The 25,562-nt window shown below is 37.7% G+C and overlaps 1 protein-coding gene across 28 annotated transcripts in view; it reads left to right on the forward strand.

Annotated features, from left to right (window-relative positions):
* The window catches only part of SIPA1L1 (signal induced proliferation associated 1 like 1), a 412,571-nt gene that overhangs the window by 90,122 nt on the left and 296,887 nt on the right, over window positions 1–25,562 (forward strand). Inside the window, exon 1 of one of the 28 annotated variants that reach the window (XM_054448750.2) lies at window positions 24,063–24,483. The exons of the other annotated variants lie outside the window; for them this stretch is intronic. The gene's annotated coding sequence lies outside the window, so the exon portion shown is untranslated. Of the gene's footprint in view, window positions 1–24,062; window positions 24,484–25,562 lie in introns of those variants that run through there. 28 annotated transcript variants of the gene reach the window in all.

Consider the following 25,562-nt stretch of genomic DNA (forward strand, 5'->3'; position numbering starts at 1 on the left):
AAAATTAGCTGGGTGTGGTGGCACACACCTGTAATCCCAGCTACTTGGGAGGCTGAGGCAGGAGAATCGCTAGAACCCAGGAGGTAGAGATTGCAGTGAGCCGAGATTGTGCCATTGCACTCCAGCCTGGGGGACAGGGCCAAACTCCGTCTCAGGGAAAGAAACAAAAACAAAAACAAAAAACCCTGCTATTTATAGCAGAGTTTTGATTTCTCAAATGTCCAGTATTTTCTGCCCACTGGCTTTTCCCTTTTTGAAGTGGAAAAGGAAAATATGGGAAATGCTTGTGCAGTTTTAGTCATTGATTTCTGAATTCAGTGTTGTCATATTCGCAGATGAAATAGTTTGGATAATTTTCTGGCTACTTAAGAAGGTTTTCTGTTACATATTTATGTTTTCCCTCCATAGTGAATGCATTAAAAATCTTCTCTATGTTTCTTGAAATTTGATGAGAGCTTATACTTCAACCCATGTTCTAAGAATCTTGTTAACTCTAATGCATTGGTATATAGTTTGGGGTGCCAAGCTTTTCCTGAATAATTGAGAAATGATCAGATGATCTACCCTTTGACTGACGTATACTGGTATATGCATTACTATTGCTGTTCGAGCGACTGTACTGGCTTACTCATTTCTTAAACATTTTAAACAATTACAAAAGGATATTCTTTTATTGAGAAAAACAACAGCTTAATGCAGATTAAGGGAGACGCATTTTGTACAGGCCAAAAATACTGTCATATGTTAAATTCTGGGGTTGTGTAGGTTTCATTATACTTAGCCTTGATCTCAGCCAGATGCTGAAACAAAGACCTTGGAGTTTTTCTCTTTTGTTGCTTTGTCAGAAGAAAATTTCCTAAGGAGTCAGCTTTTCTGGAGTGACTGCATCCTATAATGGATGGTCAAGTTATCTGAGCATCTCCCCTCCATAAACCTTTGTGCAGAGCTTAGGGGATGGGTAATTGGAGCACTGCTTTTAAAGTGGCTTGCTATTTGTGACCTTCCTTGACTTTCAGTAAGGGAAATTTGGGAATCATTATCTCTGAAAATGTTTTTAAAGTACATTAGGGCACTTTTCTGGGTTACATTTATTTGACTGTTCCCAGCATCATTCTTCTTTAATAGAGGTGGAATCTAAGATTTTTAGATATCTGTAATTTTTAGCCATTTGAAAAATCCAGGCTTTTAATAGCAACACAACTGAAAAACTGTCTTTGAAAACATAACGTCTTTGGAACTGTCAAGAATTGATTAATGGTGAAGCAAGCAGCCTGCAGGAATGCTCTGTGAATGTAGCTCTGCTCAGGTACTTTGAGAGGGAAGAAAAATCAGTACATATTATTGAGTGCCCTGTGATTTTTACCTCAATCTTGGAAGCTGTTTTTCTAGATATACTTTTTTTTCCCTCCAGAATAGGTAGATGTTATTGAAATGTGCACCTTCAGTGCAGTTGTCAAATGTCTTAATTTTTTTTTTTTTTTTTGAGATGGGCTCTCACTCTGTCTCCCAGACTGGAGTGCAATGGCATGATCTCGGCTCACTGCAACCTCTACTTCCCAGGTTCAAGTGATTCTCCCGCCTTAGCCTCCCAAGTAGCTGGGATTACAGGCGTGTGCCTCCACACCCAGCTAATTTTTGTATTTTTAGTAGAGATGAGGTTTTGCCATGTTGGCCAGGCTGGTCTTGAACTCTTGACCTCAGGTGATCGGCCTGCCTCGGCTTCCCAGAGTGCTAGAATTACAGGCGTGAGCCACCATGCCCGGATGTATTAATGGTATTTTAATAATAACTCTTGGTTGATAAACTTGAATATGACTTTTTTGAGCAGGCACCTTAAGTTCTATATACTACCGTGAGGCCAGGCACTTGTTTAGCTTCTGTGTCATATAGCTACACCTTGTATTTTGTTCTTTTTTTTAGTGTAATAAATCTATAGTTTTATTAACACAAAAACTGACAGTGTGGTATGAGGTTTACATTTAAACAAAGTTTTCACAGAAATCTAACACATGCCTAAAAAGATTTTACAATGTAGCTCTAGATGCAAGTCCAGGCAATATCAAGAACTGATAGATCTCATGACTCAAGACAGAGCATTTTGGGTTTCAGTTACTTGTTAGGATTTCATAAAAATGGTTTTTTTTTTTTTTGTGGGTTTTAATACACCTTGTCTTTTCAATTGAGTTGCTTTGTTTGATAACTTGAACCTCTGGGCACTGAAATATCTTCTTTTAATAGAAGTGATATCTGGTAATGCTGGTACAGTATCTCTAATAGGTCAGGTGGGAGATTCTTCTGTTATACATCCATTCTTACTCAGGTCTCCTCAGGCAACACAGGAGGAGGCCATGACTCAACAGTTCTCCCAACCTGTTGGTGACATGACTCTTGGCCTTCTAAATGTATACTTCCTTCCTAAGTGCTATTTCTCTACTTAAGGGATATCTAAAACAATTTCTATACTCTAAAAGAAAGAAAAATCTACACACACATACACACACACATGCATGCACACACACACAACCTTATATATATGTAGTTTTATGTGTACCTTATTAAATCCATCATTCTTTTTTAAATTATTTTTTGAGCAGCATTATTCTAGAATATAAACACTGAATTGAATAAGCATACTTTTTTCTTTCCCTTTAAACACAATTTTAAAATACAGTTTTTAAAATTAAATAGAGACATGGTCTCACTGTGTTGCCCAGGCTGGTCTGGAACTCCTGACCTCAAGTGATCCTTCTCCGTTGGCCTCCTGAAGCGCTTGGAATAAAGGCATGAGCCACCGTGCCTGGCCTGCATGTAACTTTTGACTCCTCCAGAACTTAACTAGTAATAGCCTACTGTTGACCAGAAGCCTTACCAATAACATAAACAGTTGAATAATGTGCCTTTTGTATGTTATATGTATTATATACTGTGTTCTTACAATAACGTAAGCTAGAGAGAAGAAAATGTTATTAAGAAAATCCTAAAGAAGAGAAAATATATTTGCTATTCATTAATGGAAGTGGATCATAAAGGTCTTCATCCTCATTGTCTTTGCATTGGGTAAGCTGATGAGGAGGAGGGAAAGAAGAGATTGGTCTTGCTGTCTCTAGTGGCAGAGGTGGAGGAGGAGGAAGGGGAGGCAGGAGAGGCAGGCACACTTTTGGTGTAACTGTTATTGAAAAAATCCACTTTTAAGTGGACATGCACAGTTGAAACCCATATTGTTGAAGGGTCAGCAGTGCTAGACAGTTTTATTTTCTAAATGCTAACTATAATATAGTATAAAAATATTAAAAATGTATAGTAGCTAGGGGATGATTATAGAATCTTCCTTTCATCTTTGGCTGTGACTAGTTTGAATTGAGTTTGACATGGCCTGAGGTCACTTCAGAATTATTTTGTTACGCGTTTTTATTATCCAAAGCCCATTTCTTTGTTCTTAAAGAAGAAAATGATATGAAATCCTTTAGCCTAACAAACATTTTTATCAGCCAATAGAACGGTGATTTGACTCTTTCGTATTTACTAATGCTATTGTACCCTTTTTCTCTTCAGTAGGAACAACTTATTCTCACTCATCTCTTATTTTTATGTTCTCCAGAACATAAGAGAGCAGCTGCCCATGCCAAATAGTTACCTCTTTTAAACTCATTCTAGTGGAGCAAATGGTAAGAGGTATTTGAATTAAGTTGTCTTTGGAGGGGTGTGCGTTATTTCTTAATACCTGATTATTTTTTTGGGCCCAGATCTGCATGGGTATGATTGTCTGTAGTAGTATATTGTAATTTTATAACGGTACCATGTTGCCCACTTTCTTGACTGTCTCATATATTTAAAATTTGCTAATAGTGGATTTGAACAAAAGTCTAAAGGAAGGAATCAGAAAATAAAGAAGAGAGAACATGAACTGTGTGGATGTAGTTGGAGGTCAGGGTAGGAATTGTGCAGAGCTCAGCCCTACCCACTACTGCCCCTATTTGCCTTAAAAAGTTCGGTGGTGTGAGCATTTTTGAAGACCTGGCTTCTGAGACAGCAGGTCACAGGGCAGAACTGGAGAAGAAGCTTGGGAGAAGCTTGCATTTGCCAGTTGATCATGAATTGCTAATGTTTCTCAAAGGGCTTAGGAAACAGTGATGGGGATTTTATTTTAAAACCTGGACTTTATTTTAATGTTTGTCAATCCCTAAGCATATTTTATATATAAAAGGAAGTTGTAAATGTCTTCACTAGTATTTAAGTGCCTTTCCCCAAAACCATGTATGGAAAATTAAGGCCATATGGTGGGTAAAGTCTTACATGTGGGGAAGTTCAGCATGCCACGTTCTGAAGCTTTTGGTGCTCCTGCGGGGAGGGCTTTATTGTATCTTCTTGGAAAAGATTTTTAATAAGCAAGAGAATGTAGCGTTGAATGTCCTTGGCTTGAAGGCCATTACTACTCACATCTGCACAAAATGGGCCAAGGTCTTCAGTGAGTAGATGATAAGGGAAACACAGTGGTATGGGTGGGCAGCCCTTCTGCGTGATATCAGCCTCTCAGAGCAGGGGTGTTTCCTGAACCGTTGCTGTCTCAGCACATGACTAGCCTTGAGTTCTGCCTGTAATAGTTTCCTTAATTAAAATGGTCTGATTGGCACTCTGGATGAGCATTCAGTAGATTAAATAGTGAATGGTTGCTGAAGAGCTGACGGACTTTGTTTTCTTTCAGGGTTTTTTTTTTTTTTTTTAAGTCTGTAACTTAATTCAGTAACTGACCCTTGTCTGCTACCGACCAGTGTTTTTTTCCAGTCAACTGAAAAGTAAATGTTTTGAGAAATTGACTAGGTAACATTTGATAAACATCTGTCTTTGTGTAGGGACTTTCAGGGCTGTTCTGGCCTGAAATGAAAGCTTTTGGGCCAGGGGTGATGGCCCACACCTGTAATCCTGTAATTTGGAAGGCTCAAGGAGGATCTCTTGAGACAAAGAGTTCAAAACTAACCTGGGCAACATAGTGAGACCCCATCTCTGAAAAAAAAAAAAATTATCTGGACATGGTGGCATGCACCTGTAGTCCCAGCTACTTGGAAGGCTGAGGTGGGAGGATTGCTTGAGCTTGGGAAGTTGAGGGTGCAATGGGCCATGATCACACCACTGCACTCCAGCCAGGGTGACAAAGCAAGACCCTGTCTCAAAAAAACAAAACAAAACAAAAACCTTAAAGCTTTTGTAGTTTTAAGGTAGATATTCTGCATCTGTTGACATTGTTTCTTCCCTGGATTTATTAGTGGAAAAATTAATTAAGCAAATAATTATTTTATATCTATTATGTAGAGAACATCTTGCTTAGTATTAGCCAGGATAGAAATATGAAAAAGAAATGCCTCCTTGTAATCAAGTTATTTTTCTAGAGGAGAGTTAGACATAGTTGGAAATGGTCATAATAAATGACCAAACATAATAAGGCCTTTAGTAGAAATATAGGTAAATGCATTGAGGCATTTATAGAGGGAGGATTGAATCCATGAAGGTGGCATTATTTGAACAGGGCATTGAAAGCCCATCTAACTGTCTGTCTGCCTATCTACCCATCTATCTGTCTACTAAAGGAGTAACATTTGGTTTTTTAGGTAGCCAAAGCAACTCATCTTTGTTGTGTAAAATCTTGGATGTTATTAATGGCACACAGATCAAAGTAAAAATCACCTAATTCCCACCAGATCATTCAGTCTTCACCACCCAGAAGTAACTATCTCTGCTATCACTTTTACTTATTATCTATGGAATTTTCCAAACATACATAGAGGTAGAGAGAAAAGTGCAGTGAGCCCGCATGTACTTATCATCTAGCTTCCACAGTCATGGACAGGGACATTTTGCCTTTCTGTCTGTCTTTCTCCTGCTTTTGTGTTTTTTTTTTTGTTGGAGTTTCAGATATTATACTATTTAACTTATAAATACTTCAGTCATTTTTTGTTGACAGAGAAGCATTTAAAAAAATAGCAATGTCATCACCATTAACAAACTTACTATGTACACTAGCTAGTCATGTAAGCCCTAGTCCATGTTTTTCTTCATTGTTTCAAAATTGTCAGTTTACCGTTGGTTTGTGGGAATCAAGATCCAAGCAGCCTTCACACATCGCACGTGTCTCTTTTAAGTCTTTCTTAATGTGTAGCATTTTCCCTTCTCTCCCTTTTTTCATGTAATTTGTTGTGGAAGAAATGGGGTCATTTGTCCTGTGTCACTTTAATAGTTTTCTTTCATTTTTGTTCTTCTTTGTGATCAAAGATATGTTTTAAAAACAAAATTAAGATCATATTGCGCATACTGTTTTATGAGCTACTTTTTATACTTAACGATTGAATGAGGACATTTTTCTATTATTTACTCTTCTTCAATAAGTTTTTATTTTCTGTTAAATCTTATGGAATAATAGTAACTAAAATGAGAAAGATGTAGTTGATTATATTTAAAGTAAATCTGGCCAGGCTCACGCCTGTAACCCCAGTGCTTTGGGAGGCTGAGGCAGGAGGATTGCTTGAGGCCAGGGGTTTGAGACCAGCCTGGGCAACATAGTAAGACCCCCATCTCTACAAAAACGAGAAAAAAAAAAGTAGGCAGGTATGGTGGTGTTTGCTTGTAGTCTCAGCTTCTTGGGAGCCTAAGGTGGGAGGATGGCTTGAGCCCAGGAGTTGGAGGCTGAAGTGAGCTATAATCACACTACTGTACTCAATCCTGGGTGACAGAGTGAGACCTTATCTCTTAAAAAAATTATAAAATAAAATAATAAAATAGGTAAAGCTTACATTAATGATATGTATTATAACAACAAATTGGTTATTTCTTTCCTCCTTGACTCCCTCCCTCCCTTTCTTCCTTTCTTTTTTATTCCAGTAGCTGTTACGGTTGGATATAATATTGGAGATGCAATTCCCTGGATTGAAAGTCCATTTTGTTTTTCCTGGGGAATGTAGAAGACGGTTGTGTAAAAGACAGCCTGCCTGACGGTTCCTTGACAGGTCTGAAAGTAGAGGGAGGTAAATGGTGCTCACCTAGGCCCTGATTTTCTGGAGATTTACCGCAAGAAGGGGACCCTTATAATTATTGTTGCTGAACTTTATTAAAATGTTAAGCTTACCTTCTCATATAAACTAGGCCACTGTAATCCCAGCACAGTGGGAAAGGATTCTTAGTCATTAAAATGGAGTATGACATTTTTATTTAGTGATGCTAACATTTTTAACAGTTGTATATGAGGACATCTTTCAGTTATTGTGAAAGTTTTAGCCTGGGAAAGAGATATGTGTGTTGGCTCATACCAATAATAATTATACCAGCTGAAGCTTCATGTGGCCATTTAAGTAGACAGAGTCAGCTTCATTTATGATGTTATAATTGTTCCTATGGTAGTTTGTCTTCTTCCATTTGATTAGACCTTTTGTAGTTATTTTAACTTTTGTTTGTTGTTGCTTTTTCCTTTTTTAAAAATGTGAAACAATACATATAACATCTTAACCATTTTCACCGTACAGTTCATTGGTATTAAATACATTAATAATGTTATCCAGCCGTCACCACCATCCATCTTCATAACTCTTTTCATTTCAGTAAAACTGAAATTCTGTACTCATTAAACAGTAACTCCCCATTCCTACCACTGCCCAGGCCCTGGTGTCCATCATTCTGCTTTCTGTCTCTATGATTTAGGCTACTCGAAGCACTTCATATAAGTGAAATCATCATACATCATTTGTCTTTTTGGTGACTGGCTCATTTCACTTACCATAATGTCTGAAGATTCATCTGTGTTGTAGCATGTGTAAGAATTTCCTTCTTTATAAAGCGGAATAATATTCCGTTGTATGTGTATACCACATTTTGCTTATCCATTCATCCATCGATGGACACTTGGGTGGCTTCTGCCTTTTAGCTATTGTGAAGAATGTTGCTGTGAAAATGACTGTACAAAAATCTCTTTGAGACTCTGCTTTGAATTTTATTGGTAAATACCCAGAAGTAGAATCATTGGATCATCTGGTAATTCTATTAAAAAATTTTCACGAACTGCCATAATCTTTTCTTCACAGTGGCTGTACCATTTTACATTCCTACCAACAGTGCACAAAGATTCCAGTTTCTTCACATTCTTGCCAATACGTATTTTCTGGTTTTTTGATAGTTGCCATTGTAATGGGTATGAGGTGGCACCTCGTAATTTTGATTTGTATTTCCCTAATGCTTAGTGATGTTGAACATTTTTTTATGTGCTTATTGGCCATTTTAATATCTTGTTTGGAGAAATGTTTATTCAAGATCTTTGACCATTTTTGAATCAAGTTGTTTGTTTTGTTGTTGAGTTATAGTTCTTTATATAGTTGTGATGTTAATCTCTTGTCAGATATATGAATATGATTTGCAAATATTTTCTCCCATTCTGTGTGTTGCCTTTTTTAGTCTGTTGATAGTGTCTTTTGATGCACAAAATTTTAAAATTTTCATGAAGTCCAATTTGTCTATTTTTTTATTTTGTTATATATGCCTTTAATGTCATATCTAAGAAAACATTGCCAAAGCCAGTGCTGTATAGCTTCTACCTTATGTTTTCCTCTGAGAGCTTTATAGTTTTAGGTCTTACATTTAAGTTTTTCATTCATTTGAGTTAATTTTTGTAAGCAGTGTTCACCTAACTGTATTCTTTTGCATACGCAGTTTTCCCAGCACCATTTGTTGAAAGGACTGTCCTTTCCCCATTGAATGGTCTTGGCCCTCTTGTCAAAAATCATTTCACCATATATGCAAAAGCTTATTCTGGGCTCTGTATTCTATTCCATTGGTCTCTAAGTCTGTCTTTATGCCAGTACCATATTGTTTTGATTACCATAGCATTGTAGTAAGTTTTGAAATCCGAAAGTATGAGTCTTCCTGCTTTGTTCTTTTTCAGGATCATTGTGGCTATTTGGGTCCCCTAACATTTCATGTAAATTTTAGAATTGTTTTTCTTATTTATGCAAACATATTATTGGGATTTTGATAGGGATTGTATTACATCTGTAGGTTGTTTGGGGTAATATTGCTATCTTAATAACAAGCCTTTCAGTCCTTGAACATGGAAAGTGTTTCTATTTATTTCTCTTTTAACTTCTTTCAGCAGTGTTTTGTAGTTTTCATTGTACAAGTCTTTCACTTCCTTGTTTAATTCCTAAGTATTTTATTCTTTTGATGTGTTTTTGTAATGTCCTTTTCAGATTGTCCATTGATAAATATATAGAAATGCAACTGATTTTTGTGTGTAGACTTTGTCTCCTGCTATGTTGCTGAATTCATTTATTAGTTCTAACAGTTTTTTGTGGAACCTTTTGGGTTTTCCACATGTAAGATTATATCACCTGTGAACAGAAGTAATTTTACTTCTTTTCCAGTTAGAATGCCTTTTATTTCTCTTTCTTGCCTAAATGCTCTGGTGGAACTTCCTGTACTAGGTTGAATAGAAGTGATGAAAGCATGCATTCTTGCCTTGTTCCTGATGTTAGAGGAAAAACTTTTATTTTAGTCTTTCATTATAGACATGATGTTTGCAACTGGTTTTTCATATATTGCTTTTATTTTATTGAGGTAGTTTCTTTCTATTCCTAGTTTATTGAATGTTTTTATCATGAAAGGGTGTTGAATTTTGACAGATGCTTTTTCTGCATCAATTCAGATGGTCATGTGGGGTATTTCTTCTCTTCATTCTGTTAATGTGGTGTATGATCTTTGTATGTTGAGCCATCCTTGTATTCCAGGAATAGATCCCACTTGGTCATGGTGTATAATCCTTTTACTATGCTGCTGAATTCAGTTTGCCAATATTTTGTTGAGGATTTTTGCATCGGTATTCATTAGAGATAATGGTCTCCAGTTTTCTTGTAGTATCTTCATCTGGTTTTGGTCTTAGGGTAATACTGGCATCAGAGAATGAGTTAAGAAGTGTTCCCTCCTCTTCAACTATGTGGAAATTTGAGAGGGATTGGTGTTAGTTCTTTATTTGTTTGGTAAAATTTACTAGTGAAGCCGTCAGGTTCAGAACTTTTCTTTTTTGAGAGATTTTTTTAATTACTGATTTAATCTCTGTACTAGTTATATGTCTTAGGTTTTCTGTTTCTTCATGATTTAATGTTGGTACATTTTGTATTTCTAGGAATCCAGTTTATCTAGGTTATCCAGTTTTTTGGCATACAGTTCTTCATAGTGCACTCTTATAAGCCTTTTTATTTCTGTAGAATCAGTAGTAATGTCCCCACTTTCATTTTTGATTTTAGTAATTTGAATCTTCCCTTTTTGTGTGTGTGAGTACATCTCAGTAAATATTTGTCAATTTTGTTGATATTTCCAAAGAACCAACTTTTGTTTCCTTAATTTTCTCTGTTGTTTTTCTTTTGTTTAGTTTATCTCTACTCCTTCTTTCTGTGAGCTTTGGATTTAGTTTGTTCTTAAAGTTAGGTTTTTGGCTTGAGATTTTGTCTTTTAATGTAAACATTTATAGCTGTGAATTTTCCTCTCAGCACTGCCTTTGCTGTGTCCCGTAAGTTTTGGCATTTGTGTTTTCATTTTCGTTCATGTCTAAGTATTTTCTAATTTCCTCTGTGATTTCTCCTTTGATCTATTGGTTAAGAATATGTTGTTCAGTATCCTACAGTTTTGTGTTTTATGGAAATAGTTTTACTTCGTATTAATTTCTAACTTCATTGTGTTGTAATTGCAGAAGACATTTTATGTGGCATCTTTGAAAATCTGTTGAGACTTAATTTGTGGCTTAGTATATGGCTTGTCCTGGAAAATATCCCATATGCATTTAAGAAGAATGTGTATACTGTTCTTGGAGTGTTTTGTATATACCTGTTAGTTTAGTTGGTTTCTTGTGTTTTTTGAGTCCTCTGTTTCCTTATATCCAGTCCAGTTGTTCCATCCATTATTGAGAATGGGGTATTGATGTCTCCAGCTATTATTGTAGAATGGTCTATTTCTCTCTTTGGTTTATCAGATTTATTTTAGATATTTTTATAGTCAGGTGAATAAATTTTTATAATGGTTGTATCTTCTTGCTATATTGTATGTTTTGTTAATATATAATGTCCTTTTTTTGTTTAATGTAAGTGTTTTTGACCTAACAACTATTTTGTTAGGTATTAGTATAACCATCCTTGCTTTCTTTTGGTGACTATTTGCATGAAATAATCGTTTTATTACTGCACTTAGAATCTGTTTGTCTTTGGATCTAAAGTGAGCCTCTTGTAGATAGCATATAGTTGGATCATGTTTTTAAATTTTTTAATCTTTAAACACGTGTCCTTTGTCTGTCAGAGGTTGTTTTTATCTGTTCTACCATTCTCTGTCTTTTGATTAGAGAGTTTAATCCATTTACATTTAAAGTAATGACTGATAAGGAGGCACTTTTGTCATGTTGCTGTTTGTTTTCTACATGCCTTGTAGCTTTTTGGTTCCTTATTTCTAGCATTAACTGTCGACCTTTGGGGTGTTTTTTTTTTTTTTTTTAGTGAAACCTTAAAAAATTTTTTTTCTTGTATGTATTCTGTAGGTATTTTCTTTGTGGTTATCATAGGAATTACATTTAACATTCTAAAGTCATAATACCCTAATTTGAATTTTTTTTTTTCCCCCCAAAAACAGAGTCTCACTCTGTTGCCTAGGCTGGAGTGCAAGTGGTATGAACTTGCCTTACTGCAACCTCTGCCTCCCAGGTTCAAGCGATTCTCCTGCCTCAGCCTCCTGAGTAGCTGGGATTATAGGCGTGCACCACCACGCCCAGCTAATTTTTTTGTATTTTTAGTACAGACGGGGTTTCACCATGTTGGCCAAGCTGGTCTCAAACTCTTGACCTCAAATGATCCGCCTGCCCTGGCCTCCCAAAGTGCTGGGATTACAGTTGTGAACCACTGCACCCGGCCTGAATTTATACCAGCTTAACTACATAAACTCTCTTCCTCTAATAGTTCAGGCACCACCTTTTTCACTGTTGATGTCACAGAATTACATCTTTATACCTTGTGTGCTCAAAAACATAAAGTAATAATGAACTAATAAGAGATTAGTGCATTCGTTTCTTAAACCATGTAGAAAACAAAATGTGGCATTATAACTAATAGTACTACCTTTTAGACTAAATTTTTAAAGAAATTTAGTCTCTTAAATCACATAGCGAACAAAAAATGCAGTTACAGACTGTTTTTACAATGATACTTTCATAATTGCTCATGCATTTACTTTTATTGAAGTCTGTCTTTATATGGCTGCAAGTTACTTTTTAGTGTCCTTTTATTTTTATCCTGCAGGGACTTCTTTTATCATTTCTTGCAAGACGGGTCTAATGGTAGTAAACTTTCTCAGCTTTTTTTTTTTGTCTGAGAATGTCTTCATTTTGCACCCACTTTTGAAGGACAGTTTTGACAGAATAACATTCTGGTTGATAGGTTTGTTTGTTTTTTGCACTTTGAATATATCTTCCTACTGCCTTTTGCCCTCCAAAGTTTCTGATGAGAAAACTGCTAATAATCTTAGGAGGATCCTTTGTATGTGATGAGTTACTTTTCTCCTGCTGCTTTCAAGATTCCATCTTTGTCTTTAGAAAGATATTATAATGTGTATCAATGGGGGTCTCTTTGAGTTCTCTTGTCTCCTTTTGGAACTCTCACAATGCATGTGTTGCTTAGCTTGATGGTGTCCCATAGGTCCCCTGGCTCTGCTCACTGCAGTCTTCTTCCTGTTTCATTTTCATTGGCCTATCTTCAGGTTCACTGATTCTTTCTTCTGCATCCTCAAATCTGCCTTCGATTCCCTCAGTGGATTTTTCATTTCTATTGTTGTGCATTTCAACTTCAAAATTTTTTTTCTAGATTTTGCATCTCTTTATGAATATTTTCATTTTGCTTATGAATTTTTTTTTTAAGTTTCTCCACGTCTTCCTTTAGTTCTTTGTTTATCTTTAACCTGGTTGTTTTTGTCTAGTAGATCTGCCAACAGGTATTTTTCAGGGTCAGTTTTTAATTTATTTTTTCCTTTGAACGGGCAGTATTTTCCTGTTTGTGTTTCCTGTGATTTTGTTGTTGTTGTTGAAAACTGGACACTTTGTTTTTTTATTTTTATTTTTTTTGAGATGGAGTTTCATTTTTTTTTGAGATGGAGTGCGGTGGTGCGATCTCGACTTACTGCAGCCTCCGCCTCCCAGATTCAAGCGATTCTCCTGCCTCAGCCTCCCAAGTAGCTGGGACTATAGCTGTGTGCCACTGTGCCTGCTAATTTTTGTATTTTTAGTAGTGATGGGGTTTTGCCATGTTGGCCAGGCTGGTCTCGAACTCCTGACCTCAGGTGATTCCCCCCACCTCAGCCTCCCAAAATGCTGGAATTACAGGCATGAGCAACCATGCCTGGCTGAAAACTGGACATTTTAATCTCATAATGTGCCAACTCTGGAAATCAGATTCTCCCCCTTCCTTATGATTTGCGGTTTTTTTTTTCTTTTTTACTGGTTTTATTTTTATTTTTATTGTAGGCTGGTCTCTGTGCTGAGGATCAATCTGATGTGTAAATTTAAGGTCTTTTCCGATATTTTCTGAGTCTGCACCTTTCCCTGGCCATGCATGGTCACGTTCTAATTTTCCCCACATATATGGTTGCTTTTGAATGGCCTAGTCTTTAATGCCTGGTCCTTGAAAGGGGTAAAGAGAAAATTGAATGGGGGTTGGGGAGAAGGGCTCTGGCCTGTTAAATGCCCTGAAGTCCCTTTGGCCAAAAAGGAGGGGCTTACTGCAAGAGGGTAGGTTCAACAACAGTGGCCTCTTTGCACTTTTGTGATCAGAAGCAGGAGTCAGCCATTAGAGCACAGATCCCTGATATTTAGAGGGCAGGGTCCTTTTCGCCCATCCTGGCTCTTGCCAGCTGTGTGCAGACTGCTCTAGGAAATGTGTGCCCAGCTACCTGCCCCAGGACTTGGGGTAGATGATGGGTAGCTGCAACTACGATAAGAGCCAAAATTAAATGAAAATAACCTCAATGAACTGTGGAAGCCTTCCCCTAGAAGTTGCAAGTTTTCCATAGATTCCACAGCTCCAAAATAATTATTTTGGATAGATTCTGCCAGTGCATCTATTGTCTGGGCGGGAAGACAGATTCCTGATACTTGCTACTGTGTGATCATCCCAGAACCTGCTCCTCAATTTCATTTTAATTTAGTAATAGTTACTGAGATATTATTTTTATTTCACCATATTATTTAATCCCAAGTCACTTGATAACATTATGTTTTTGTGAGACATTTTTTCAAAATTAATTTTTTAATAGAAGTAATAAATGAGTCCATTTATAAGGTTTGAGTGCGTGTTTCCTCCCCACTTCCCTCGTCCTGGTTCTCTGGCTTGCTGTCCACTGGTAAATAGTTTGTTGATTTGGTACTTTTATTTTTATTTATAATATAAAAGCATTGTATTTTTGTATTTTAGAAACTTCACATAATTGCCATTGTATTTAATATCTGTAATTTTTTTTTTTTGTTCAACAACTTGCTTTGGATAGCTGTTCATGTGGATTCATATAATCCCAGTTCATCCTTTTTAACTGCTGCCTAGTCATGGGGATTGATTTGTTTTCTTTTTTTTTTCCTTCATTTTTCCCATTGCTGAACTTTTAGGTTGTTTCTGATAGTTCCTGATTATAAACAAGGCTGCAGGCAACATCCTTGTCCTTGGCTCTGTGTATATGGGCATGTTTCTCTATGCAGTTGTCAGGTCATGGGATATTGTAATAGACACTCTCGAATTGTTTTATCTAAGTGGCTTCCATCAGCAGAGGATAGGTTCTTTAATCCTATATGTTTATATGTGGAGAAATGGTACAGGGTAGGATCTGTGTTTGAAGACCTGACGTATATTTACACATAGGTAGATCTCATTAGCTTTATAACATTTGGCTTTGAAGTTTAAGGCTAGTTTTATTCATTGCACTGTATTTTGCTATCAGATGTGAATTTATTTAGAAATAAAGAATTCTGCTGTTGAATAACTGCAGGTAAATTACTATAATTACCATTAAGCTTTTATGTAAAAGTAACACCTTGTTTTAGAATCTGTGCATTGGGGGTAAAGCTAGGTGTGAGGGTTGTCTTAAGTGCTTCTGAAGTTTAGAAGACTTCTTCAGTTAACTGCTAGTCTGTTTTCTAATGGCTGAGGGATGTGTTGTATATTCAGCATCACACCTACCTCATTATGGACACCACAGGCAGAGGGAATACATAATTAAATGAGAGCTACTGCTGGGCAGAAATAGGCTCACCACCTCCTCTAGTTTCCCTTAAAGGACTGTTGGTTTCAAAGTAAGGAATGGTATTTATTCTTTTCCTTTTTTTTTTTTTTGCATAGTTGTCTGGTATGATGGGGAATATTTCTTTCTTCCTTTTGATCTTTTAAGAAAATAAAAAACTGTAATACTTATTTTATCAATAAATTATTTTCAGAAGGTTTGGTTTTTGAAGTTATCAGTCTTCATATGCCACTTCTTTCTCCACAACAGTTGTGTCTATTCCATTTTATCTCTAAAATCCTCTAGCTGGAGATCTCATCAGTATTCTGAGCCTCACTCTATTCATCTAACAAATGGGGCTAATAAGCCAGGAGCCCAGCAGGGTTTTTGGGAGCATCAGGTTGTCAGTGCAGTGCCTCATAGGAAACAAGCTGCGCAGGACCAGCAAAATCACTTAATCCAGCCTTCTCCTATAACAGATGAGAAAACTGAGGCTGAGTGTCACATAATGTGTAGCTTCTCTCCCTTTTGTTTGTACTTAACTAATACCTTTCTCAGTTGTGGGATTGCTTTGCGACTCTGCTTCTTGAGAAACCACAGGGGCAGCTTTTGCACAGGCATTTTCCTTGCTTGCAATTTCTCTTTCTTTTCACCACCTGTCAAGTCACCTTGCCCTCCCTTTGAAACACATTCAAATTCATTTCTTCAGGGAGGCTTTTCTAGTTCATCCTTAAAGATGGGTATTATTTCAAATCCTGATCAACTCAGTTTTATCCTTCACTGTGGAAATGTGGAGGACCTATTATTGATATTATTATAAAGGTCCTATATAGATATACGTATACACTTATATGATATTTTTTGTTATTTAGGGAAAAAAAACTTCTTGAGAACAAATTTGTTAGCAGCCCAGTGTTATTTGTGTATTTTGAAAGGGACAGTTTCAGTTGATGAGATAATTAAATGCACAATATGCATTTAGCATGTTAACTCCTACTCACAGATCCTTGTTCTGCTTTTCATACAATCAGCTTTCAAGCTAGTAGTCCAGAGCTAAGGATTATGTTAAATAAGTTAGAAGAAAACCACCCACTGCTAATTCACGTCTTTTCATATGGGTGAATATTCTTGCAACTTTCCCCTTGTGTGCTTTCTTCCACACTATGAAAAGAGGCAAATAAAGTAAAAATGTCAAGTAGCAGTATACACTCCTAAAGATAACTCACAGAAGTAGTTATATGTGGACTAACTAGTACATAAAAGATTACATGAGCCTGGGTGTGGTGGCTCTCAGCTGTAATATCAGCACTTGGGAGGCTGAGGCAGGAGAATCGTGTGAGTCCAGGAGTTCGGGACCAGCCTGGGCAACATAGTGAGACCTAGTCTCTACAAAAAAATACGAAAATTAGCTAGGTATGGTGGAGCATGCCTGTACTTCCAGCTACTTGGGAGTCTGAGGTGGGAGGATTGCTTGAATCTGGGAGGTCAAGGCTGCAGTGAGCTGTGATTGCACCACTGTACTCCAGCCTGGGCAACAGAGGCAAGACAGTGTCTAAAAAATAAATGAATAAATAAATAAATAAAAATAAATCACATGAAAGCCAAGTTGAACTTCATAATCCTTAACATGAATGAACTATAAGGGCCAAGGGAGGGCTCCTCTTGGCCCCTCTGAAGGTTTGATAGAAAATCAACTCAGAAAAGGCAGATTAATTGGAGAAAAGGCATGCAAATTTATTTAATATGTGTACACAGAAGCTTTCAAAATGAAAACCCAAAGATACAGGGAAATTGTCTATTTTTATGCTTAGGTTCAACAGAGTATAGACAGCCATGTAGAAATAGGATTTCACAAAAAGGAGGTGATTAAATGGTAATCAGTTGAGTGGGGAAACTCAGCAGGGCCAGCTAGGTGGTGCTTCTTGCTTTCTTTCTTCTTTTTTTTAATTTTTGAGAAAAGGTCTTGTCTCTGTATCCCAGGCTAGAGTACGTTGGCATGATCACAGCTCACTGCAGCCTCAAACTCTTGGGCGCAAGCAATCCACCTATTTCAGCCTCCTGAGTAGCTGGGACTATAACCTGTGCCACCTCGCCTGACTAATTTTTTATTTTTTGTAGAGATGAGGCCTTACTATGTTGCCAGGTTGGTCTTGGAACTCCTGGGCTCAAGCAATCCTCCTGCCTCAGCCTCCCAGATTGTTGAGATTACAAGCGTGACCCACTGTGCCTGGCCTGCCTGTCTAGATTCTTGTTGGCCTCTCTGAGCATGAATTCCTTCCCTCGGGGTCTGAGGCACAACCTTCTCTAGAATGGGGGCCTTACAACCTACAATCACACAAGGTAGTCAGATAATTTCTTTATGGCCAGTATTTACACAGAAAGGTGGAGGGAAAGTTACAGTAATGTATTTATGTTTTATGACTAGCTCTGAGGAAAGGGGTTTCTGGTTTCTATGACCTGCCTTGGGAAAGAGGGATTCCAGTTTCTATGGCCAGCCTCAGCAGAGAGTGGGACTGAGAGACAGGAGGGCAGGAGAAGGTCAGAGAAAAGCGTTTGCTTCTGAGACCTTCATTTTGGGGTATGGTTTTCTGTACCCCAACAGAATGAACAATCAAATGAATGTTTGATTGTACAACATGCACATTTTTATTTAATTTCATAGTACTGAATAAATCCTTTTCCCATTCATTTGCGAACTGCTTTTGTATGCCCCCGATTTGTAATCAAATACTATTTTGTTTTTGTGGCTGGGCTGCTATGGAAATAGGAAGTAAACGTTACAGGTAGCTCTTCCACTGAACATGCACAAATGCATGTGTTGATGTGTGTTTATATGAAAGGATTATAAGATCTTTTGCTTAGGGTGTGAATGGAAAGGGGTATAATAGAGTTTTATACCTGGAAAGAACCTTATTTGTTATCTGTTTGTAGGTGAGAATGGATATTTACAGAGATCAGGTGGTTTGACAAGGTTATTCTGCTGTATAGTGTTAGAGCTAAGGCTTAGAACTCTGAGTTTCTGGAGTTAGAGAGCACTCTTAATGCTTTGGGAGAAACTTAGCAGTATTCTTTTTACCTATTCAGGGAACTCAGAGTCTATTTCCTGAATTATCTTTTGGATTTTAGATATTTGGAAGATTAGATTATCAATGGAGTTTGAAGGTAGACTCTTGTCTGGATATTATTATTATTTGAGGTAGTGCCTCGTTCTCTTTTCCGGACTGGAATGCAGTAGTGCAGTCACAGTTCACCGTGGCCTCAACCTCTCGGGCTCAAGCAGTCTTCCCACCTTAGCTTCCTGAGTAGCTGGGACTATGGGTGTGCGCCACCTCGCCCACCTAATTTTTGTACTTTTTGTAGTGACGGGGCTTCACCATGTTGCCTCGGCTGGTCTCAAACTCTTGAGCTCAAGGGATCCTGCCACCTCAGCCTCTCAAAGTGCTGGGATTACAGGCGTAAGCCACTGCACCTAGCGCTTGTCTGGACATTCATAAGCATGCTGTCCATGAGTTTTTTTTTCCTGAGAAAAGATCATCGAAGACCAAAACTTTGTCAAAATCGGAGTTTTATCACATTCTTACATTGCAAAATAAGGCACTTTTCATTGAAAAGGATTTTAATACCTTCCATGGAAAACATTCTTGAAAATCCAACGCAATTTCATAGTTTCACCTTTTCAAATATTGACTTTAAATGAATTATGCCCAACCTTTATTGTAAGGATTATATCTTATCTATCTTTATATTCTCTACAACCCCTAGCACAGAGCAAAATGTCTAGAAAGTTGGAAGGTAGTATATTTAAAATGCCTCTCTATTTTCCCACTTAAATTCTTAGTGAGAATTACTTCACTTCTCTTTGTCCTTTGCTTTTCTCTTCCATGTCATTGTGACTAAGGATCAAAGGAAACCCTTAGAATTGTTGAGACATTTGGAATACAAAATTTCTCACTAATTAAAAATTGGATCACTGGACCAGAACCTATTAATTTTGGCTTTCATTTGTTGAACTCTTTCTGTGTGGTAAATATTTTTCAGATTCTTTGAGTACAGAGATGAGTTTGACAGCCTCTACTGTTAAGGACCTGAAATCTAGTAGATGAGACAGATCTCCTGTATGTTTAGGTGCAGTAATGGATATATTTTAAAAGTGTTGAAGCAATACATATACTCTTGATGTTTCTTATTAGCAATATGTAGAAGGATATGAGTATCACAGATGAAGTAAGTTTAATCACAAAGTAATTAGATTTTTAAAAAGCTAAATTTTATGTTTTCATATGGATGTTACAAGCCCATGGAATAATATTCCAAGGTAATACAGTGAAACTAAACTGTATAAATTTTATTCAGATTTCACCTGTTTTTCTGTTCCTGTCCTTTTTCTTTTCCAGGATCTAATCGAGAAATGCCACATTTCATTTATATGTGTGCTCTTTTTTTTGTTTGGTTTTGTTTGAGACAGGGTCTTGCCTTGTTGCCCAGGCTGGAGTGCAGTGGGACAGTCATAGCTCACTGTGGCCTTGAACTCCTGGGCTCAAGCGATCCTCCCACCTCAGCCTCCTCAGTAGCTGGGACAACACGTGTGCACCACCATGCCCAGCTAACTTACTATTTTTTTTGTAAAGTCAGAGTCTCCCTATGTTGTCCAGGCTGGTTTTAAACTCCTGGGTTCAAGTGATCCTCCCACCTTGGCCTCCCAAAGTCCTGGGATTACAGGTATGAGCCACTGTGCCCAGCAATATGTATGCTTCATAGAAATTTATTTTTACACAAATGGTAGCATACTGTACTATGCTTTCCTTCTGTTTTATTCCAGTTTTTACCTAGTCTCTTAATTTGTTTCTCTTAATTGACTTTAAGTTGTTTCCAATCTTTTGATATTATTAACAGTGCTGCAGTGGCTATCCTTGAGCTTGCAAGTATGCAGTTTATATGGAGGCATTTCTGGGTGGAAGAATATATTCGTATCTTTATTGCTAAACTGCCTTCTTTAAACATTGTATACATTTACACTCCTCTCAGCAATGTATGTGTTTTTCTTTTTTCTTTTTTTTTAAATTATACTTTAAGTTCTAGGGTACATGTGCACAATGTGCAGGTTTGTTACATATGTATACATGCGCCATGTTGGTGTGCTGCACCCATTAATTCATCATTTACATTAGGTATATCTCCTAATGCTATCCCTCCTCCCTGCCCCCACTTCACGACAGGCCCCGGTGTGTGATGTTCCCCTTCCTGTGTCCAAGTGTTCTCATTGTTCAATTCCCACCTATGAGTGAGAACATGTGGTGTTTGGTTTTTTGTCCTTGTGATAGTTTGCTAAGAATGATGGTTTCCAGCTTCATCCATGTCCCTACAAAGGACATGAACTCATCATTTTTTATGGCTGCATAGTATTCCATGGTGTATATGTGCCACATTTTCTTAATCCAGTCTATCATTGATGGACATTTGGGTTGGTTCCAAGTCTTTGCTATTGTGAATAGTGCCGCAATAAACATACGTGTGCATGTGTCTTTATAGCAGCATGATTTATAATCCTTTGGGTATATACCCACTAATGGGATTGCTGGGTCAAATGGTATTTCTAGTTCTAGATCCTCGAGGAATTGCCACACTGTCTTCCACAATGGTTGAACTAGTTTACAGTCCCACCAACAGTGAGAAAGTGTTCTGTTTCTCCACATCCTCTCCAGCACCTGTTGTTTCCTAACTTTTTAATGGTCGCCATTCTAACTGGAGTGAGATGGTATCTCATTGTGGTTTTGATTTGCATTTCTCTGATGGCCAGTGATGATGAGCATTTTTTCATGTGTCTGTTGGCTTCAGCAATGTATGTGTTTTACCTCTCCCTTGCAGGTAGTGTGTGATTTAATAATTCCATTTTACAAATTTCATAGGTGAAAAAATGGAATTTTATCACTGTTTTTCTGTGCATTTCTCTTGTTATAAGTGAGGTTGAACATGTTATCGTGTGCTTAACAACAATTTCCCTTTCTGTGAATTGACTCTGCCAATTTATCTATGGGAATAATCTTTTTATATAAAAAGGAAATTAGCACTTTGTGATAGGGGCTGCTAGTTTTTTCCAGTGGGTTTGTATTTTGTCATTTATGGTAATTTTTGCTATATCTGAATTTATTTTTGGATCATCAGGTTTATTACTACTCTACTTCATGGTTTTGGGATTTTATGTCTTACTTAGGTCTTAGGCTCTTCAAGATTATGAAAAAATCTCTTGCTTTTAATACTTTGTGGGTTTTTTTTTTTATGTTTAAGACTTTAAATCAATTTGGGATTTATTTTAGTGTTAGTTGGTATCCTATCCTCTTTTTCATGTGGCTGTATAGTTGTACCAGCACCATTTATTGAACAATTTATCTTTTCTACACTGATGTCACATTTTATCTTATCAAATTCCTGAAGTCTTTTTAGAATGTTTGTTGTATCCATTGATTTGATGGCTTGTTCATGAACCAGTTTTAGACCCTTTAAATTATTATATATTTATAACATATTTTATACTATCTGGCAAATATTAAAGCTGGTCTTCCTTATTACTCTTCTTTTTTATAATTGCCCTCATTGTTCTTGTTTATTTTCCATATAAACTACAGACATAGCTTCTGAATTTTTTTTTTTGAGACAGAGTCTAGCTCTGTCACCCAGGCTGGAGTGCAGTGGCGCGATCTCGGCTCACTGCAGCCTCCATCTCCCGGGTTCAAGCGATTCTCCTGCCTCAGTCTCTGGAGTAGCTGGGACTACAGGTGCGTGCCACCATGCCTGGCTAATTTTTTGTATTTTTAGTAGAGACGGGGTTTCACCATCTTAGCCAGGATGGTCTCAATCTCTTGATCTCGTGATCTGCCTGCCTCGGCCTCCCAAAGTGCTGGGATTACGGGCATGAGCTGCTGCGCCCGGCCAGCTTTTGAATTTCTAAAAGAATATCCTGATAATCTTATTGGGATTCCGTTAAATTTACTTATTAATTTAAAATTTTTAAAGCCTTGATACTCTAAGAATTTGTTTTGTATAGCTCAAATATTTCTCATCTGCTTTTTAAAAAAAGTTGATTTTACAAAATTTGCTGGGAGTGGTAGGGGCGGCTCATGCCTGTAATCTTAACACTTTTGGAGGCCGAGGCAGGAGCATTGTTTGAGCCCAGGAGTTCGAAACCAGCCTGGGCGATAGTGAGACCCTGTCTGTTAGAAACTACATATATATTTTACAAATTTATTTTTCTTTGAGACAGAGTCTCGTTCTGTCACCCAGGCTGGAGTCCAGTAGCATGATCTCGACTTGTTGCAACGTCTGCCTCTCTGGTTCGAGGTATTTCGGGGTGCCTCAGCCACTTAAGTAGCTGGGATTACAGGTGTGTTTCACTGCACCTAGCAAATTTTTGTATTTTTAGCAGTTTCACCATGTTGGCCAGGCTGATCTCGAACTCCTAGCCTCAAGTGATCTGCCTGCCTGGACTTCCCAAAGTGCTGGGATTCCAGGCGTAAGACACCGCGCCCGGCTTATTTTACAAGTATTTCATTACTGATACTACAGAGAGCAGTTACTCATCATACTACCTCCATCACAACAAACATTTCTGTTTTCCCTTTACTTTTAGTGATGCTGAATCATATTTTGGGGGCTTTATTATTATATATTCTGTAATTAGCAAGGCGTGATGCATACAGTAGGTAAAAGTTTAGAGAGCTTGTCCATACCACTGTGGGATCCTCAATAGGAAGTAATTTGGAAGTATCTATTGAAATTTAAAATGTACACATGCATGCACTGTAACTCTTTAGTTGTTTACTCAGCATCTATCCTAAAGAAAACATGGGCGGTGACTCACATACTGTTTTTTTCAGTACCTTCTGTCACCCTTGTTATCTCCTTACATTTTAGCCATTAAATTCTGTTAAAGAAGATGTGAAACCTTTCAGAAGTGGTTCATAGCCCATGCTGTGCACTTTTAATTTGATTCTCTACCTTACTTTTTAGTTAAAAAAAATAAAAAACAAAACTCTTGTCACCATAGTGATTCTTTAGATGTTAGAATCAGCTAGGTATGCTTTTTTTCTCTCAAACTTCTTTAATCATCACCCACATTTCGCCCCAGTTCCAATAATTTCCTCTTTCCCTGTTGAAAATCACCGTAATGAGCCTTGGCCCCCGATTGCATGTCCTTGATGAGTGTGTTGGGGACAAAAGTACTCTCAATCCCCTGTGGCCTTCCTGCTCTTGTTCCCACTCCTGACCAGCCCACATAATGAATCCTGTTCTCAAAGCTAAGATCATCTCTACCCACGTCAGCAGCATCTTTTGTTCTTCATTCCTTTTTCATCCTTATTCCCAGATCTCAAAATATTGCTCCCAATATCTTTGCAGTCTTTTACTTTCATTCCAGAGGTTTCAACAGTATACATTTATGCACATGTGGTAAAAGGACCACGGTTGCTTTGGTGCCAAACAGACATGAACAAAAATTGCACCAGAAAACAGAAAAATTGTTTGTGCAGAATTCTAGAAAAAAATCCTCTTCCCTGTCTCCGCATCAGGTTGAAGGGGAAGAGGAGAGGGCCATCTGGGAATCTGGGAATTAAGGAAGTAAGGAGGTAGAATTGGAATGTTTAAGCCACCAAGTAACTATTAGATTGGTGTCTGGGTTTTGGGTCATGCTCTCATGTGCTTCTGCCTGCAGCTTACTTGCCTCCCTTTTGGGCTGCTTGGAAAGCCGTGGGCTGGTTACTATGGGAATTGATGGGTGCTGCTGGCAGTGAGAGAAGGAAAGTACTTGGAATTGATACAGAAATACTAGGAGAGCAGGTTTTTTTTTTGCCCTCTGCTTTCCTGCTTACTGTTTTTTGATTTGATTTAACTAATGTGGTTTTAGCTGAAGAGAGCCTTTCTAAGAGCTCACCTGTGGTACCCTAAGGAGGAGTTGAGCTGTCATTACTCTAACCCAGGAAGACCTCATGGAGAGGAGGGCAACACAAAGGATGGCTAGTTTCTTAAATGAATTTCTGTTTCAGCAACTGGCTTCTCAGGCTTCATTGAACTCAAAATTAAACCCAAGCCTCTTTTTATACTGTTAAGAAATGTGCTGCAGACGGGGGCGGGGGAAGTCAGTATTTAATTATCTCTTCTTCACTACCGTCTTCTTTACTACCACTCCTCTCCCTCTTCTTCACTGCCACCACCCCTTGCAAGGAAAAGGTAGGTGGAGCATTCTGTGTTTGTCATAAATTTAATGATTCTGAAATGTTGGAGATAGAAAACAGATGTTTTAATGGGGTGATACCCACATTGAAAAGCATCAAGGTCAAAATATATTTTATGAGTCAACTTTAATTTGTTTAATCTAATAACTTAAAACCTTCTACCATAGTATATGCTACTTTATTTTCATAACTACTCATGAGTATGGAATGGAAAACATTAATTTATCTTTCTAAGAAAAGTATTTGGCTGGAGGAGAAAAGAATATTAAAGTGTCATGGACATTATAAAATTTGGTAGCACAGTCTTTTTCCCCTACATTTTTAGTTTCAGTTCACTGTTTTCTATTGTTTCTGAATATTTTACCACTAATGAAAACCTTATTTAGGTAAAACATTTTCTTTTGATTTGAAAGATTTTTGTTGAATTCCTTGTCCAGATGTGAGAGAAGTGTCTACATCTATTCAAACTTTAACTTTGGGTCTTAGAGGTGATGAATCACTTGGCAGAAGAACCATGAGATGTTGAATAATCTCATGATTTAGTTGACTTATTTTTAGAAACCACTCCCTATTAACTCATTTAATTCCTGTTATATGGGAAGAGGGACAGGGAAAGGATTGGAAGAAGAGGTCAGTCATATACAGGCCTTGCCCTCCTAAAGCTTCTGAACTTATTTTTTGTTTGTTTGTTTTTTGAGACAGAGTCTTACTGTGTTGCCTAGGCTGGAGTGGCGCCATCTCAGCTCACTGCAACCTCTGCCTCCCAGGTTCAAGCGATTTTCATGCCTCAGTCTCCTGAGTAGCTGGGACTACAGGCGTGCATCACCATTCCTGGCGAATTTTTTTCTATTTTAGTAGAGATGGGGTTTCACCATGTTGCCTAGGCTGGTCTTGAACTCCTGAGCTCAGGCAGTCTGCCTGCCTCCACCTCCCAAAGTGCTAGGATTACAGGCATGAGCCACCGCCTAAAGCTTCTAAACTTGTAGCATAAGTAAGATGATGAAAAAAAATAAAATATGTCCAGGTACAGTGGCTCATGCTTGTAATCTCAGCATTTTGGGCAGCCGAGGCAGG

The sequence above is a fragment of the Pongo pygmaeus genome, chromosome 15 (genome assembly GCF_028885625.2).
Source record: "Pongo pygmaeus isolate AG05252 chromosome 15, NHGRI_mPonPyg2-v2.0_pri, whole genome shotgun sequence".
Classification (NCBI taxonomy): Eukaryota; Metazoa; Chordata; class Mammalia; order Primates; family Hominidae; genus Pongo; species Pongo pygmaeus.